Source organism: Lepisosteus oculatus, unplaced genomic scaffold, assembly GCF_040954835.1.
Source record: "Lepisosteus oculatus isolate fLepOcu1 unplaced genomic scaffold, fLepOcu1.hap2 HAP2_SCAFFOLD_79, whole genome shotgun sequence".
Taxonomy (NCBI): domain Eukaryota; kingdom Metazoa; phylum Chordata; class Actinopteri; order Semionotiformes; family Lepisosteidae; genus Lepisosteus; species Lepisosteus oculatus.
Genome location: NW_027168352.1, coordinates 609314 through 628711, shown reverse-complemented (window position 1 = coordinate 628711; position 19398 = coordinate 609314). Strand labels below are relative to the sequence as shown.

At 45.1% G+C, this 19398-nt stretch overlaps 4 non-coding genes across 4 annotated transcripts; 2 read left to right on the top strand and 2 right to left on the bottom strand.

Annotated features, from left to right (window-relative positions):
- Window positions 1-3794: 3794 nt before the first annotated feature.
- LOC138235400 (U4 spliceosomal RNA) lies at window positions 3795-3936 on the bottom strand. Its single transcript, XR_011188122.1, has one exon. It is a non-coding gene; the product is annotated as a U4 spliceosomal RNA (small nuclear RNA).
- A 1314-nt stretch (window positions 3937-5250) lies between these two features.
- LOC138235413 (U4 spliceosomal RNA) lies at window positions 5251-5397 on the bottom strand. Its single transcript, XR_011188135.1, has one exon. It is a non-coding gene; the product is annotated as a U4 spliceosomal RNA (small nuclear RNA).
- Window positions 5398-9292: 3895 nt separating this feature from the next.
- LOC138235405 (U4 spliceosomal RNA) lies at window positions 9293-9434 on the top strand. Its single transcript, XR_011188127.1, has one exon. It is a non-coding gene; the product is annotated as a U4 spliceosomal RNA (small nuclear RNA).
- A 6162-nt stretch (window positions 9435-15596) lies between these two features.
- Window positions 15597-15678, top strand: trnas-aga (transfer RNA serine (anticodon AGA)). The gene has a single exon. It is a non-coding gene; the product is annotated as a tRNA-Ser (tRNA).
- Window positions 15679-19398: the final 3720 nt, after the last annotated feature.

The window sequence follows — 19398 nt, the reverse complement described above, 5'->3', positions numbered from 1 at the left end:
CATCCTGTTCACTGGGGAAATTAAATCCACACTGAGCAATCTTCAATATGTTCAGAATATGACAGCTAGAATCCTATCAGGGATGCATTACACCTGTTTTCAAGTCCTTGCATTGGTTACCTATCAGGTTTCGAGTCAACTTCAAAATCCTCATCCTCATTCAGTACCTACAGTATATGGCTTATTATCTGTCTACTCCCCACCTTTGTCCGTCTGACTCTGGTCTTCTAGCTGTCCTCAAGAACATCTACATTCTGTGGGTGACAGGGTCTTCTCTAGCTGCACCCCAGAGCTCTCAATTTGTGTTCCCAGTGATATCAGTCACGTACCCTGAGTGCATTTAAATCTAACCTCAGAACCTTTCTTTTCAGAAGACTTAGTGTCTGTATCTGCTTCATTTTCTAATTTTGGTAGCACCTCTAACTGCTTGTCTTTCTTATATGTATTTACTTTGTAATCTGTGGTCCTTTTATCTGTTTTTATATCTACTGTATTGCTTTGAGATGCCACTTTTAAAGGTGATATATAAAATAAAGTTTTTTATTATTGTTATAGAGAAACATGATCAGTTTTCCCTGCTCCAGATAAAAAGATCTAAAGCATACTAGTTTGTCACCCTTCTCATTCCCTTTGCTAAATAACTTTTCATACTAATCTGATCAATCTAACTGCCTGTTTTCTGTGCTTTCTCTATCCTGCTAGATTTGCAATTATTCTGAACATTTTCTTCTTGAAATAACTCATTTCTAAATACCTTTTTTCACTTTTAACATCTTGCAGCAACGCTGCGACAAAATATACACTTAGCACAGTTCATCCTGCTACCAACATTGAATAACAAAATCTTAAGATTTCTATATTTATGTCTTTATTTAGTGGTTTCATTAGTGACAAAGGCTAAACTTTCTTGGAAAAATGTCTTTTATGTGTTGCAGAAAAAACTGACTTGCTTTAACAAAGTATGTTTACAAATCCTTTCACCTGGCAATCTACCTGAATCTACCTGAATGCCCAACTATCTGAGAAGCCCTCCATGAAACCATGGTTGCTATTAATTCATTTAGGGCTTATTGACAGAATTGCTGTTTTTATGCATGCTAATTTTCTGATTCCTCACTCTGTTTCATGTTTATAGAAAAGACTTTATTGATCGTGAAGGGAAATTGATGTACATGATGAACATGTTTGCATGTTCTTTTGTAACATACACCTTTTTGTGATTTTTGTTGTATATCTAAGCAAGTGTTCCTGCATCCCTCTTCTGCACTTTAGTCATGGCTTTTTTTCTGTTTGCTTATTTCAAAGCAACACCTGCTCCATTTCTAAAACTTTTTACTCATGTGCATTTTTGTATTTTTTACACCTCTAGCACTTTAACATCCTGAATTTTCATTTGCCTTAATTTGTAGAATGAACTTGAGTTTTAGCCTAAAGAAGTTTTCATTATCTTTTGTTTCTTGTGCTACAACTGTTATTATTGATCACCGAATTATTGTTCTTGACATGACTTCATTCAGCCTTTCCTGAACGTCTATGACAGGCAGAGAGAGTGCTGTTTCTGGTGCGATCTTGTGCAGCTGACATTTCACTGTTTTAAACGAACAAGAAATTAGATTGCTCATAGATCACTTATCCTATATAAACACAGCGTAATTGCCCTCCGAAAATCCTCTTTTTCTTGTTCGTTTTAGAGACCTTGATCGAAACTGATTTTAGATGTCAGAAAGGATTTCTTTTCTCTGTGTTTCCTACATTGCTTTGTCGAGATTTTAACTTTATATCTAACTTTATATCTAGGGTCAGATTTCAACTATAAATCGTACAGTAATTAATAGCAGTAAATACTGATGTTTTGCGCCCTCTTACCACAAAAATATATCTGTTTTGTAGTTGGGATGAACTTTATTTCGTACGCGTAGCTACTGCCATTCGGACACGGACGGTTAAACATGGCGGCAAATCAGACACCCAGAGACGGGGGGGGGGGGCGTCTTCTCGCCTCCATAACTAAAATGCCAAATAGGAGTGGCTTAAGCGACATACACAGTCATGTAACTGACAGTTTGAGGTAGCCTATCGTGTAAATTTCGCTTTGTTGCTGATAGGTTAAGCTTTCGAAACTCTGCCCCAAAGTCATGTGACTGATTTTTCGCCCTGTTTCGTTGGTTAAACGCAATGATCACAAGCACCACCATGGTAACTGGGATGTGTAGTTTTTAGTTTTGTTTGAATTATAACTGTACGTACTGTCTTCGTATTTGGCCAGGGCTTTAAAGAGAGGGCGCGCCAAAAGGGTGCCGTCGTCTCCGCTTTAAAGGTACCCCTGTCGCGGAAGAATTAGATCTCGGGACGTTTGCCCAGCGTACTGTAAGGTCTTTTGTCGTAGCTCTCAGTGTTTGGCGAGACACTTTCGGAATGCAGCGACGGGTGTTAGTAAGTGTGAGCGCAGGGTCTTTTGTGAGAAATGTGAGGTTTATAAGTGATTATTCCAGGCAGTCAGCACTTCATTGAGCTCCTCCTATAGAAATCAATAGAATTCAATTGTTTTGAAATAAGGTTCACTTTATGGAACTCAAAGAAGAGATCTTTAATAAGTATAATAGTATAAAAAATAGTAGAATTTTATGTTTTACTATTCATATCAAAATCTGTAATGACAGGTATGTTACATTTACCTGTATGGTGTTTTGGAAGCAAAACTGAATGAGTGATTTGTCGATGAAGGTGTCAACAAAATGCCATCTTCTCTCAGCTGTTCAAAATGGTCCATCCAAAACTGACTGCACTGTGCTCTTAGTGTAGCCCACCAGCGTTCAATTCTCTGATTCCCAGTGCTTGGGCAAAGAGTAACACATTCTGTGCTATCCTCATTCATTTCGCCCAGAAACTTTTGCATTACAGCAACGTGGGTGTTTTCGGTTCCATGATCAAGTCGTACTCTTTGTGGAAGACCATTGTTTTTATAGACAGCGTCTATAAAATAACCCGCAATAATTCATGGGTCATTATTGGTTTTGTATGCTTCTAACCAGATCATTTTTCTCAAGAAGCCATCAATGCACCCGTTGATGCATATCCCGTAAGGTTTTAATTTGTCATACCCATCAATATGCCACACATAGTTTGGTCCGCGGCTGTAATACTGCTGGCGTCTCAGGCGATTTTGCGCACGCAGATCTACTCCTAGCCCGTCCATAAGGTGCAGTAACTGACGGACAGTCTCTCTATCCGTTATTATCCCTGCCATCCAGCATTTCTGGTGCATCCACCGATAGCCATGATGTCTGCCAGAAGTCTGTAGCTGTTGGTGTATGAATGAGGCGACCTCCGCTTCATCTGTCTTGTTTCGCCTTCGCCAGAGCTGATTCTTACACAGCATTCTTTCCAAGGTCCGAAGACTCAGTTTTACATTGTGTGATTCCTCCAATAACACCAAAATTTCATGGTTTGTGTAACCACGACAAAATAAGTCCAAAATAAGTTTTATCAGGGCACTTGACAATACAACTCCCCATGCCTTTAGATCTTGTACGATTTAAGAATGATTTTAAGTCGCAATTCTGAGTTACTAAGTCGCAATTCTGAGATACTAAGTCGCAATTCTGAGATACTAGGTCGGAATTCTGAGATAGCATAGCGCGTTTTTTTTTTTACTCCCTGGCGGAAACGGGCTTCCATAGTTCTCTGCATAACGCTGAAAGAGCTAAAGAGCGTTTCTGTTGAGATGTAACAAGCTCGTTTCTTTCTACCATGATGTCACCATGACAAAATCTGTCTTTAAACACCTTGCTCAGTCTCTGACGAGACTGTCAAAAATTGCTTTCGCCGATTGTATTGCAAACCGGCGGAAGCGGGGTATTGGGAAAAGTTTTCAACTAGCAATAATCGCGCCTCGGCTAAACCTCACAGGCTACGATACTGCCACTGCGCAAAGCTGACGGTTGCCAGGCAACCGCGGGGACCCTATGGAAATCGTTATCGATCGTCTCATGGCATGTCGTTGCGGTAACGCTTCATATTTGTCTTCTTCTTCTTCTTCTAGCTTGAGGTTTTGAAGAATTTCATGACAGACAAGGGCTCCGTCGGGAACAAAGGGCGTTGTGAGAAAACCGTTGCTTATTTTCAGCAGCAGAAATACAACCCTTTAAATACAAGATGACAGAACAATGACGAAGGGCATGCCAGGAGGAACTCATGCACTACAGAGGAAAGGGGGCGGGCACGTACAGTTCACATTCAAGCCACAAGTACTCTTCTCGGATGTTGCACAAACAAATCCTAACGTCCTGAAAGCATTGCAGCATGTTTGTGTCCCACTTCCCGTGGCTGCAGGACGACTGACACGAACGGGCAAACACAATCTGTGGCGTTTAGCGTGACATAGTCTTGCAGGCATCGTGCTGTCTCACTGCAATACTATACCGCTGGAGGAAACAGTCCATCTGGCCATGAAACTCATTTGAACGTCTAGCTACAGCAACTAACAATATCATGATTTATTCAGGATGTGTGGAATCAGCACGTCCCGGAGACAGCTTCCGAAATCGTGAGCATTCTCTGGTGGTGTCCTGCAGGCCTCCTGTGGGCGTTCGTTGGTGGAATAGAGGTGAGCATAGCTGCCTTCCAAGCAGTTGACCCGGATTCGATTCCCGGCCAACGCAGTGGCGAACGTTTTCAAATGCTGTCATGAGCCTTGTATTGTGACTAGCAAAGCGAACCCTTTTGAAAGACTGCAAAACGGAATTGTAGGAGAATCTTACAGGGGATTCTGAGCGGTGTCTGCATACACGCAGTCCGATACGGGTGCTGAAAGCTTGAGCTACTCTCAATGTCATGCTGCCTTTCCCCGGAGTAAATCTGTTACATTGAAAGAATGCTTCTGGCAGGTTCAAAAAGGGACCCTTGTTAATTGGAGAAATCAATGATTTTGAATGAATTCTGTATGCGTTAAAAGACAGCTATACACAGAAAACATGCAGGACACTGCTCATGATGTTTCCCGAGCCGAAACACAGTGCGTTTTTCCAAGCCATTTGACAAAGCCCACCCACTGAAAACTGCAGCAGATCGTGTAAAGGCGTTCAACTTTGTAACTACTGCACGCACAGGAAGCAGAATAAATTCCTCTTTTCAAACTGTCAAAGGTTTGCTTTGCGAACGCTGCAGGACATCGCACAATCTCTTTTGAATGGGAACAAACGATTTTTATGGGGCGCACTAAGTACAGACGTTTAAAAAGGTCCACTCATGCTGACGATGCAGCATGAAGAAGCGCAACCTAACGTTGCGATTGTATTGCAAACCGGCGGAAGCGGGGTATTGGGAAAAGTTTTCAACTAGCAATAATCGTGCCTCGGCTAAACCTCACAGGCTACGATACTGCCACTGTGCGAAGTCTTTTGGATGAGATGTAAAACCGAGGTCACAGCGCTCTGTGGTCATTAAAAATGACCACCAAAACCTTTGACAAAAGCTCTTGGTAATTGATGGTCTTCAATAATGCTTCTCCTTTAGGTACATTTTAAATCAGCTGAAAAATGCTGTGAAATGGGGGGCATTTCAGGCCAGTGTAGGATTTGGGTTACAAGAACCATGAAAGTGCACGAGAAAGCCCGTACACTGAATTACACGGCTTTCTATTCAAAAGAGGACAAAAGAAATTCCCTGAGTTCGATTTTTTGCAGCACAGAGAGGAGCACTGTCGCGAGGCTGGTTAGTTCAGTTGGTTAGAGCGTGGTGCTAATAACGCCAAGGTTGTGGGTTTGAGCCCTTTACGGGCCAGGTCCTTTTCTCCTCTCTTACCAAAGCTGTTAGGTTCCTTTCCGTGGTGAGAGGGGTTGTCATGCAACGCTGCCACATAGTGCCGACAGACAAGAGTGTTGCGGGAGAAGAGAAAAGTGTTTGAAGATTTAAGAGTGTCTTAGGTGGAGCCAAAATCAAGTGTCACAAATGCAAGTGGGAGGATTTCCAATGTTTAATATGGTAAAAATAAGCGGAACTTATCTGCCGGTACGGCACAGTCTGCCATGCTTTTGTCATATACTGTAAAGTGGTGTCGAATTGGGTGTCGAACTGGAGCCTCACCATTTGCATATGTGAGGCTCCAGTTATACATCGAGTGTCACATTAAATGACAAAAATGAAGAGAGTTAAAGCAGCTGGAGAGGTTTTCTTACAACTTTTGAGCTGACACAGTTTTGGAAAATGTTTCCTTCACGCTGCACTGTACAACATAGGCAGCCAAGAGTCTCCAAAACAAAACAGAATTGACAGATAGGAGAAAATACCCACTCGTCCTGAAGTTCCCATAATCCAGCACTGAGCGTAAACAAAGTGTCTAAGTAGCGTGGGAATGCTAACCCTAACCCTAGCTGGAGTTTGAGCAATCCAGCACTGAGCGTAAAAAGATGAGTCAAAGTAACGTCTAATCAGGTTAGTTTGCTTAGAGCTGGTTCAGAGTTTGCTCAAGAGTTTACCTTTCACAGATGCGCAAAGAAGAATGTTGGGGGTGCACGTTTCAAGGCGCCTTACAGCTGTAGGGAGTGATTCGAGACGATTCGTGGCGTGTGCTCGTTCCCATATACCGTACGCCCCAGGGTGCAGTGCTAGGATGACGTACAATACCGCTTGGGCACGTAACGGCGTTATATGCAAGTGCGGGACGTGAGGGTTTTCGTTTGTTCGTTTTGTTTTGCTCTGCTTTGCTTTGTTTCGTGGTCAATAGGCGTAAGGTAAGTCGTAATCCAGGGAGAACACTGGTGGCAGACAGTCCGAGGTGAGAGGCGAGGTCCAAAGCCGAAAAGGCAGAAGGGGAGTCCAATATCCAGAATAAACGAGGTAATGGAAAAAACGCCAGGTAGAGCTCTCAAGGAGTAGACTCAATACCAGCGGGAAGCAGGTAAAGATGGTAAAAATAGCACTGCGTACCGCATGGTGGAGTGTGTGCAGGTGGGTTAACTCGTGCGGCGGTGTTTGTTAATAATCACCCGCTGCTGGAGCTGATTAGATTGCTTAAGAGTTGGTCTTAACTGCCTGGCGGTCATGACAAGCTCCTCTTTAAGCTGTGGTTTAGTTTTGCATTCATGTGTTTCTAGAGCAGTTATTTATGGGGGTGGGTGGGTCTTTCACAGAGGCTCAGGACAAATCCCCTGCATGAAAGTCTACTGTGTGCGTTCAAACAGTCACAGGTCAAGAGCCAGGCAGGAGGACAATGGACAGAAGAAGCAACGAACTAAAAATAAAAGAATGAATATGAAAAAGCCACCATCTTTTTCTTTTTGACATTTTTGACTTTCATGCAAGCCAGGACAAAGTTGCTCGTAGCTACTTGTGGATTCAAATACTCTATCATTTGTGATTTGTGAAGCAGAGGAGTGACATCACCACAAAGGCGACACATTCTGCTGATGGTTTTGGTGAATAATGATTGAGGCGCATAAAGAGAAAGGTAGCTGTGTCAGCATGCGTAGGCTGCAAAGGATCAAGCAAAGGTTTACTCCATGCTGAAAAGAGAAGAAAAGAAGCACAACGTTTCGACTGTGGAGCCTTCTGCGCCATCTTCTTTAGCGGTGATGATGTTTACATTGGAAAAACTGAGACATGCATCCCTGGGTGGGCTTGAACCACCAACCTTTCGGTTAACAACCAAACACGCTAACCGATTGCGCCACAGAGACTGACGGCCGCTTGTGCTCCCTACATTTGCAGGTTTATGGTCAAAGAAAACAATCCTTGCGCTTCTTGCAGCCGGCAATCTTTTTCCACTGACAACCAAGAAATGGATTTCATCTTTCACAAGCTGTATGGATTTCTTCAAAAACAAGTTATTCCAGAAAGGAAATGAATTATTGCATTAAACTGAACCAAGCTGTACATGTTTGTCTGAAATGAGACATTCGGCACAACAAGACACGGAGAGAGGCACCGCTGGTATTCAGACCCAGGATCGCCTGCTTACTAGGCAGGCACTTTAAGCCACTAGGGAACAGCACCAGCGGAGCACCGCGCTTTTACAGACACTTGGACACATCTGCGTTCGGTGTGCACTTAACCTGCTCTCTGAGCCCGTTGCCTCCGTCCCATTTAATAGCAGAACTGACGCCAAGAGAAATGATGAGAAATGGAATTTATCGGGCACTTTTCTTGTCCAACTGCTGCAGTTTTCAGTGGGCGGGCTTTGTCAGATGGCTTGGAAAAACGCACTGTGTTTCGGCTCGGGAAACATCATGAGCAGTGTCCTGCATGTTTTCTGTGTATAGCTGTCTTTTAACGCATACAGAATTCATTCGAAATCATTGATTTCTCCAATTTCTCCTATTTCTCCCTTTTTGAACCTGCCAGAAGCATTCTTTCAATGTAACAGATTTACTCCGGGGAAAGGCAGCATGACATTGAGAGTAGCTCAAGCTTTCAGCACCCGTATCGGACTGCGTGTATGCAGACACCGCTCAGAATCCCCTGTAAGATTCTCCTTCAATTCCGCTTTGCAGTGCTTTAGCTCTTTCAAAAGGCTTCGCTTTGCTAGTCACAATCCAAGGCTCAGGACAGCATTTGAAACCAATCGCCACTGCGTTGGCCAGGAATCGAATCCAGGTCAACTGCTTGGAAGGCAACTATGCTCACCACTATACCACCAACGCACGGCCACAGGCGCCCTGCAGGACACCACCAGAGAATGCTCACGATTTCGGAAGCTGTCTCCGGGACGTGCTGATTCCACACATCCTGAATAAATCATGATATTGTTAGTTGCTGTAGCTAGACGTTCAAATGAGTTTCATGGCCAGATGGACTGTTTCCTCCAGCGGTATAGTATTGCAGTGAGAAAGCACGATGCCTGCAAGACTATGTCACGCTAAACGCCACAGATTGTGTTTGTCCGTTGGTGTCAGTCGTCCTGCAGCCACGGGAAGTGGGACACAAACATGCTGCAATGCTTTCAAGACGTTAGGATTTGTTTGTGTAACATCCGAGAAGAGTACTTGTGGCTTGAATGTGAACTGTACGTGCTCGCCCCCTTTCCTCTGTAGTGCATGAGTTTCTCCCGGCACGCCCTTCGTCATTGTTCTGTCATCTTGTATTTAAAGGGTTGTATTTCTGCTGCTGAAAATAAGCAACGGTTTTCTCACAACGCCCTTTGTTCCCAACGGAGCCCTTGTCTGTCATGAAATTCTTCAAAACCTCAAGCTAGAAGAAGAAGAAGACGACAAATATGAAGCGTTACCGCAACGACATGCCATGAGACGATCGATAACGATTTCCATAGGATCCCCGCGGTTGCCTGGCAACCGTCAGCTTTGCGCAGTGGCAGTATCGTAGCCTGTGAGGTTTAGCCGAGGCGCGATTATTGCTAGTTGAAAACTTTTCCCAATACCCCGCTTCTGCCAGTTTGCAATACAATCGGCGAAAGCAATTTTTGACAGTCTCGTCAGAGATTGAGCAAGGTGTTTAAAGACAGATTTGGTCATGGTGATATCATGGTAGAAAGAAACGAGCTTGTTACGTGTCAACAGAAACGCTCTTTAGCTCTTTCAGCGTTATGCAGAGAACAGCGTCTGTCGAGATTACTTTTGTGTCAGCGCGAAACGCCGTGTGCTGTCAGTATGATTTCATATTGCTCGTAGCGGCGCCTGGCTTTTGTCTGTCAAACGTTAGGTTGCGCTTCTTCATGCTGCATCGTCGGCATGAGTGGAGCATTTTAAACGTCTGTACTTACTGCGCCCCATAAGAAATCGTTTGTCCCCGTTCAAAAGAGATTGTGCGATGTCCTGCAGCGTTCGCAAAGCAAACCTTTGACAGTTTGAAAAGAGGAATTTATTCTGCTTCCTGTGCGTGCAGTAGTTACAAAGTTGAACGTCTTTACACGATCTGCTCCAGTTTTCAGTGGGCGGGCTTTGTCAGATGGCTTGGAAAAACGCACTGTGTTTCGGCTCGGGAAACATCATGAGCAGTGTCCTGCATGTTTTCTGTGTATAGCTGTCTTTTAACGCATACAGAATTCATGATATTGTTAGTTGCTGTAGCTAGACGTTCAAATGAGTTTCATGGCCAGATGGACTGTTTCCTCCAGCGGTATAGTATTGCAGTGAGACAGCACGATGCCTGCAAGACTATGTCACGCTAAACGCCACAGATTGTGTTTGTGTTGGACAGTTGGACCCTACAGTTGGACCCTCGTCGACAACCTGAATAGCTTATTCAGAAGCAGTGCTGGACCGGGAACGAACCAGCTTCTTCCCAGGCACAAGAGTGACTTGTGAGGACTCGCGGTCACACTCTGTGCATAGAGACTTTCTACCAGCCCGCCGGACTGCTGGTAGATCCCCTTGGAGCAACGACTGCCCTGCGCGCCGCAGTCAGATTCCTCCGCCCGTCCTACTCCGAGCTGCACCTTGACTGGTTGGCCGGTACCCAGAGGACGCCGGGACAACGCCCATTGGACAACCGCTGGAACAGAGGCTGCAACAGAGCCTGTCAGCTGGTTTGGTGTTCGTGCCGGCAAATTCCAAATCGATACACAGTGGATAAGTAAACCCCATGTTCTACATTGCGTCTCGAGAATTCAATTGTACCTCAACACAAGTTGTTATCAATTTAATTCATGAGTAATGTATTTACTTCCGAGTTTAGAGTAACAGTGGGTAATAACACTGATTAGCGATTTGGTAACCGAACGATATATATTGACATATATTCTCTGTTGTGTATCTCTTTGTGTTTGCATCTCTTCGGGATTATATACCTTGTATATTGATAACCCTCACAGTAAGGTCTGCCACTCGTATCCAGGCAGACTAGTATAATAACTGATGTTGCTGTGAGTTCAAGTTCAGCACAGCACCGCGGCTTCTATACGCGAATACCGGGTGTGCTGATAACTGCGTAAAGAAATCCCCCTGTTTTCTAGCGTTTAGTGTAACGTGTGCTGATTGGAAATCCATCTGCTCGGGTGTCTAGATTCCATACTGTATTTTGGAAAAAGAAAAAAAAAGTAATACTCTTAAAGTTTCTCTGACGTAATGACAATGGCTGCTAAATGTCTGAAGTGGAGTCGCTTATAAGTACTATTTCTAGTGACGACAATCATGGTTACTGGAGTGGTATCGAAAAGTTGAACTTTGATGATATTGAGAAGCTGCAAGTAGATTTAGTAGCTAAGGTAGCGAACCAGCTTAACACAGGAGGGTCTGTGAACGCAGTTCTGGTCCTATCGAGTTTCACCTTAAATCTAGCTAAACAGCTGGAACCGTCTTTGTCCGAGGTGACAAAGTTTCAAAAGTTTCAGGGAACGCTAGAAAGATATAAGGCGGAGCGAGTTGAGTTGTTGGATATAATCAGAGAAAAGAGAGTGAAAAATGAGGAAAGTGAAGACTGACTCAGGGAAGTTTTAGGTAAATTAGATGACTTGTCTGCTAGAGAAACTGCGGCTGAGGTAGCTAGGAGAGACCTGGAAGCGAGCTTGAAAGAAAAAGAAAAAAAAATTGAGAGTTTAAATGAGCTCAGCCAGGAAAGGCAAAAGGAGTCAGATGCTGCCGTACTGGAAGCAAAATAGACTAGATCCCACTTGCATGCCAGCCCACCTAGCAGCCCGGAGCGCTCACCCAGCACGCCGGGAGGAGGTTTCTCCCGGCCTGGGTCTGTGGTCGGATCGGCATGGGGGAGATCGCAGAGTCCTGCGCGAAACGCAAGGGCGAGTCAATTCAGGCATAGACCCCCTGCTCCTGATCACGGCCGTCTCCCTGCCCGCGGAGAAACCGTAAAAATTAACCTCCACTCCCTGAGGCAGTTAGCCAAAGATGTAGAAAGGTTTGACCCGTCAGTGTCAGGGAATAATGTGGAGACCTACATCGATGAGCTGAGATATACTTTGCAGTTTATGCCCGAAGCGTCCGAACAGGAAAAGGCTATGTTAGTAAGGAAAACTACCAGCCGAGCGGTCCACGAGTGGATGTCTAGACAAGGACCGGAGGTTTGTAATAGCTTTGAGGAGCTGTGTCAGGCAATGATCGGAGAATTTTCGGCTTTTATCGATCCCATAGCTGCCGTAGCCACTGTGCACCATATTAAGAACGAAAAAGCTGAAGCCCCTCGCGACTATTATCAGAGGCTTAGGCGCACTTATTTTGCAGGGCGGAATGAAGAGGGTTGCGAAGAGAACGTGAATTTCAAAGGTTTATTCATTGCTAATCTGCATCCCTCAGTCAGGAAAATGATTGTGATGCACACACAGCGATGAAAATGGCTGACATTAGAAGCTTGGCTCAAAAAGCCTGGGGAGCTGAAGTCTCTGCTTCCTCAGAGCGAAAACCTGCTAAAACGGCCGTGTTCGCCACTAAAGCCAGCAGGGTTGACGACTCGCCTCAGCTCGAGGCAGCTGAGGTTCCTGAGCTCGCTAAGCCCCGGCGCAAAATAGGCAGGCAGGACCGCACGCCGCCGTGAGCGCTACGGGGAAGGCAAGGGCTCAGGCAGAGTCTATCATAAGACTGGAGGAGGCGGGGATCCGTCCCAAGCCCCTCCCTCAGTCTATCTGATTGGGTGGGAGGGTTCCTGCCTGGAAGAAGGCTGTGACTCTGAGTTGGGCGCTGACCCCGCCCCTGAAGTCAAAGAAAAGGCAGGCTTCCAACAATTCTTAGGGAATCTCAGCCAGAAAGGCAAAGCAAGGCGTATTTATATCAAGGTTTCTCTTGAAAACGTCTTAGATAGAGAAGCACTGATTGACACTGGGGCTGAAATTAGTTTGATGTCAGCCGATCTACTCAGCGAGCTCAAACGAGTAGCGAAAGGAAAAGGCATCAGACTTAAGGTAGAACCGTGTAAGATAGATATTTCCAGCTATACCCAGGATCATGCCAGGATCACACACCGAGTGTGGGTGGCACTTAGGTTCGGGCCAATGAACGTGGTGCATCCTGTTTACATCTCTAGGTTTAAAACAGAGCCACTACTCATTTGCCAAGACCTGCTTGACAGGCTGGAGCCTCTGGTGGACTGCCACCGTGGAAAATTGTGGGCTAAGGTCAAAAACCCTAAGCCTGTTGCACAGCAAAAAGGGGGATTCAGTGGTTATGCTGTGATCACACAGTCCCCACTGAACACTATAGCTGAGTTGGAGGTTCCTCCTGGTTCCTCTGAACGAGAATAAATGTCTCTTCTTGCTTTCCAAAACTACAGGGAAGTCCTGCCCAGGCCAGAACTCCCACGGTCTCCCAACTACAGGAGCAGTGCTCCGAGCAGCTGCTTGACCCGCCAGGTAAAGCACACCCCTTTTTCATCCCTGAAGAAGAGTGGATCTCCCTGTCCGGTAATGAATGGGAGTCCTTTCTGTGCACCCTGGTACCTCAGGGGGTCCAGGACTACCACCCCATGGTGGTGGGAGGGGGTCCAGGTGGCAGAAGTGCAGGTTGATGATGTAATTCTTAGCCTCAGCTCTGAGAAGTCCATAATCAGTGAAGGTCTGTTCGAGGACCTGTCGCGAAGCTGTCAGGTGACTCTGGTGACGCAGTCAGAGGTTCTGTGGTGGGCATCCCCACCTCATAGGTCCATTTGGAGCAAAGGAAGCTGTGTAGCTTCCATCTCCATCGGAAAAAGGAAGTTTGCTCACTACTTCCAGGTAGCACCTCAGTTGACCCATTCGGTCTGTATTGGTGCAGACCTATTGGTTTGACTGGGCGCCCAGCTGGACACAGTAAACAGTGTGCTGTGGACACGGGTGCACCCAGATGCCCACTCTCTAAGCGGTGACCCCGAGAACATTCGGTCAGGTCAGACGATTCCTCAGGCCTGCCAGGTAGTAAACGAATCGGACCTGATCGTTCCTGCGTCAACAGCAGGGTTTCCGGTACGCCTTGTCCTAAAAAAGGGACAGAGAATGGACGCTGAGATGGTTTTCTTCCAACCATCAGCTCAGTTTATCAGACTGAACTTTTACGTGTTCCTTATATGCTATATATGTATATATTAGCACCAATGTCGTTCTTAAAAACTAACATGAAATTGTCAGGGACATTCAGCTATATACAAAGACGAGACAGACAAAGTAATAATTCTGTATTAACGTGGCCTACATATTGACGCAATGATCGAACTAACTGACATGTTCTGATTCAGATCCCCTGCACTTCATGCCAATTAGAACAATAGCAATGCTGAGTCCTCCCCACCCTACTGAGCACAAATTCAGCTGCTCTCTGTTCTGCATGTTTTTTCATTGCAATTGAGCTTGGAGCTGGAGAAAGTGCCGCTTCTCCTTTCCTGGTACTATAAAAATGCTACATCGCTTGGTCCTGCTTCCATGGAAAGCAGTTCTTCAGGTAATTCTACTCTCTTACCAAAGCTGTTAGGTTCCTTTCTGTGGTGAGATGGGTTGTCATGCAACGCTGCCACATAGTGCCGACAGACAAGTGTGTTGCGGGACAAGAGAAAAGTGTTTGAAGATTTAAGAGTGTCTTAGGTGGAGCCAAAATCAAGTGTCACAAATGCAAGTGGGAAGATTTCCAATGTTTAATATGGTCAAAATAAGCGGAAGTTACCAGCTGGTCCAGCACAGTCTGCCATGCTTTTGTCATATACTGTAAAGTGGTGTCGAACTGGGTGTTGAACTGGAGCCTCACCATTTGCATATGTGAGGACTCCAGTTATACATCGAGTGTCACATTAAATGACAAAAATGAAGAGAGTTAAAGCAGCTGGAGAGGTTTTCTTACACCTTTTGAGCTGACACAATTTTGGAAAATGTTTCCTTCACGCTGCACTGAACAACATAGGCAGCCAAGAGTCTCCAAAACAAAACAGAATGGACAGATAGGAGAAAATTCCCACTCGTCCTGAAGTTCCCAAAATCCAGCACTGAGCGTAAACAAAGTGTCTAAGTAGCGTGGGAATGCTAACCCTAACCCTAGCTGGAGTTTGAGCAATCCGGCACTGAGCGTAAGAAGATGAGTCAAAGTAACGTCTAATCAGATTAGTTTCCTTAGAGCTGGTTCAGAGTTTGCTCAAGAGTTTACCTTTCACAGATGCGCAAAGAAGAATGTTGGGGGTGCACGCTTCAAGGCGCCTTACAGCTGTAGGGAGTGATTCGAGACGATTCCTGGCGTGTGCTTGTTCCCATATACCGTACGACCCAGGGGGCAGTGCTAGGATGACGTACAATACCGCTTGGGCACGTAACGGCGTTATATGCGAGTGCGGGACATGAGGGTTTTCGTTTGTTCGTTTTGTTTTGCTCTGCTCTGCTTTGCTTTGTTTTGCTTTCCATCGCGTTGGTAAGAGCGTAAATAAAAAGGCGATTCCTGCGTCTACCACTAATATAAGAGCTATTTCAAGTGCGACGTGGTGCGGCTTTTCAAATGCTTGTGGGCATTTCTCTGTTGTTGATTCTTTTTTTGTGTGTAACAAAGTGGCATTTTCATGTCCGGACGGGGAGACTTTATCATTCCGACATGAAGCCACCCTTAAGTCCTCTGAGGCGTGTCTGTCTGCAAGGCTTGTATTTTGGAAATGTTTTTTTGAAACGGAGAACGACTTTGAAATAGGCTTCCGCCGGCGCCTCGCGATCCAGGTAAGATTGTAGCAAGAACGCAGCGGCAGCGGGGCTTGTTGTAGTCGTGGCCGAGTGGTTAAGGCGATGGACTAGAAATCCATTGGGGTCTGCCCGCGCAGGTTCGAATCCTGCCGACTACGTTGTCCGCCTTCAGTCGGTGTGTTCCGGCGCAAGCAAAGAAGCGTGCCTCTTTGCTGTTCCTGGTGGTTTTAAAACGCCCAATCGCTTGTACCCGCTGCCTTGGAAATAAATTATTCAGCGTCCGGGAATGGCATTTTGCAGCTGGAAGCAGATGTCGACGCTTTTTGCACAGAGCACCAAAAAAGCGTCTTTTTTGAAGGTACAGGCACTGAGCATTGGTGGTTCATTGTTAGGACTCTCGCCTGCCATGCAGGAGGCTTGGTTTCGATTCCTGGCCAATGCAGTGGCTTTTGCAGCGAGCGGCTCCATCACTTGCATCCCCTTGCAACTCGCAACTGAAAACCCACTGAAGCTAAGCAGGTGTGAGCCAGGTCAGTACCCGGATGAGGGTGAGCTACAGGGAAAAACAAAGCTTCCAGCTTGAAGCGGTGTTAATGGTGCCGGCGGGGGGGCGCTCACCCTGAGGTCTGTGAGTGTCCCAATGCCCCAGTATAGTGACGGAGATGCTGTGTTGTAAAAGGGCGCTGTCTTTTGGATGAGATGTAAAACCGAGGTCACAGCGCTCTGTGGTCATTCAAAATGACCACCAAAACCTTTGACAAAAGCTCTTGGTAATTGATGGTCTCCAATAATGCTTCTCCTTTAGGTACATTTTAAATCAGCTGAAAAATGCTGTGAAATGGGGGGGCACTTCAGGCCAGTGTAGGATTTGGGTTACAAGAACCATGAAACTGCACGAGAAAGCCCGTACACTGAATTACACGACTGTCTATTCAAAGGAGGACAAAAGAAATTCCCTGAGTTTGATTTTTTGCAGCACAGAGAGGAGCACTGTCGTGAGGCCGGTTAGCTCAGTTGGTTAGAGCGTGGTGCTAATAATGCCAAGGTCGCGGGTTTGAGCCCCGTACGGGCCAGGTCTAGGTCCAGGTCCCTGTTTGTGAAACAGGCAAATGACTGTCTCAGGGGCCCATTTCTCATTCTCAAGACACATGTATGCAGTATGTACACCGTGCATTGAGCAATAGGGACTGAATACCCCACAGGTAAGGTTAGAAGTCATTCTGAGGTGCCACATGTGAGGGATACAGCTAGCCATCCGTAATGTAGGGTTTGAGACCCTTCAGGTGTACTGCATCCTTTGAGACAGACCCGTGCATGTTAAACAAATGATCATTTCTTTAGGCATTAGGGACTAAATATACTAAACATATGATGCTAAAATGTTATTTTCACATATAGTAATGTAATAAATGATTGCTTATGCTTTATAAACAAATCTAATTAAAATAAAAGCTTAAGTTTTGTATTTATCTTGTACCATAGAAAATGATTTTCTTTGTATTTGAAGCCCACAAAATGTCTAAATGACGCACTAGATGATATAAGGAAGATTATCACATGCATACCGGTATTATCTTTCTTATGAAAATGCATTCCTTTCATTACCTTTTACTTTTTAAAATGAACTCAAATTGTGTATAATGTTATAATTTAAGTAGAATAGATTCAGGTAGGAAATATAGAGTCATGATGTTTATGGCTGACATCATTTCACATGGGTGAATTTTAAGCTAAGAAATAAAAACATTTACAATGAAGAGGCTGAGGGTTCACTGAAATATATAAATATACAAATTCCAAAGACTGAGTCCATATAGAAACAACTACTTTTCATTTTCAGTATAAGAAAAAAAAACATTATCTTCCAAAGCATCATAAAATTGTCCCTTCTTCCAGACTCTACTTCTCCCTTGTAGTAGTACAGCAGACCTTTCCAGGTGAGCAGATCACAGAGTCCGAAATGAGCTTCCTCCATCAAGCAAAGTACCTGAACATGACTCTGTCTTCATAAAAGCGCCCCTGTAATAAAGAAATTAAATCCGAAATCAAGAGGGCAGTTGCCTACTGAAATACAAGAAGTCATCAATTTTAACCTAGCAACACATTAAAGGCTGCATCTATACAAGTGCGATTCTAGAAATGCTCACCAAATTACGTTTTAAGAAGGAACTGTACCTTAGGTTCCGCCAAGATCTTAACTCTGATGGCAGGATTCAGAGTCCGGAGTGCGGACTGATGGCGAACGGAGTATTCAAACCGCCAGCGTGTGACTCCCCTGTCCCCGTGACCTCATTGCTCTGCTCTCTCCTCTGTGCAGCTGAGCCCGACTCACGGTAAAGTGAAAAAAAAGATGCCCTCAACGTGAGATTTACTCTGGAGCGAGGATAGATGTTACCTTTTTATCATTGAACTGGATGTATGTAATGTGGCGACTAGGTTCAATTTTGTATCCTCTTCGAAAGATTAAGGACTGGGGTGAGCGTGATTTACCACCCTTTCAGCTAAGAACCCGACGTGCGGACCGTTTAAGCTGCATATACTCGGTCGTTTAACTCTTCTCCATTAGCAGGGTTAAGGTTAAAGAAAAAAACATTGCTGACTTTTTTTTTTCCAGCCGGTAGCGCTGATTAGCAAGGTTTGTATTTCATGTTTTGCAAGTTGCATCCATTTTAAGAAAAACAAGTCGCATTAAAGACAGGAAATAAATACTTGCATTTAATTAAGTCTAGCCGTAGGCGGTTGTCCATAATGACCAGTTCTGTTTGAGAAGACAGAACAAAAAAGGCACCACTGGGATTCGGACCCAGGACTTCCTGATTACTAGGCAGACGCTTTAACCAACTAAGCCACGGTGCCCCAGGAGTGCTGTCCTTTTGAAGCCACTTGGACACACCACTCAGACACATCTGCATTCGGTGTGTGCTCCGCCTGCTCGCTGAGCAAGTTGCCACCTTTACATACAATAGCAACATCGACACCAAGAGAAAGGATGACAAATGGCTTTTATCTGGAACTTTTCATGTCCAAGGAGCTCAATGTGCTTTCTGTGTACAACAGGGCCACTGAACTCCACACTGGCCACTGAACCACAGCAGTGGCTTGCTGGCTTGACATCTCCCAAGGAAAATGTTGAAATCACATGTGGAACAGGAAAATAACCCTCAAGTACGAGGGGAAAAAAAAGAAAAAGATCATCTGGAGCGCGCCAACCCATGTCCGGACAGCCCAGTTTCGCCAACAAGGTGGCTGAGTGGTTAAGGCGATGGGCTGCTAATCCATTGTGCTCTGCACGCATGGGTTCGAATCCCATTCTCATTGCTCTCCATGTTTGACACGTGTGCCTGTTTGACGTCGGCCCTCCTGTTGTTTGCTCTGGTGCTAGAGCCGTACATTTTCTAGCGGTGGCTGAACATGGTATAGTAGGCCAACGTCGGTATTGAGCAGTGACAGTAACAGTACTTACTGCGCCCCATAAGAAATCGTTTGTCCCTGTTCAAAAGAGATTGTGCGATGTCCTGCGGCGTTCGCGAAGCAAACCTTTGACAGTTTGAAAAGAGGAATTTATTCTGCTTACTGTGCGTGCAGTAGTTACAAAGTTGAACGTCTTTACACGATCTGCTGCAGTTTTCAGTGGGCGGGCTTTGTCAAATGGCTTGAAAAAACGCACTGTGTTTCGGCTCGGTAAACATCATGAGCAGTGTCCTGCATGTTTCCTGTGTATAGCTGTCTTTTAACGCATACAGAATTCATTCGAAATCATTGATTTCTACAATTAACAAAGGGTCCCTTTTTGAACCTGCGAGAAGCATTCTTTCAATGTAACAGATTTACTCCGGGGAAAGGCAGCATGACATTGAGAGTAGCTCAAGCTTTCAGCA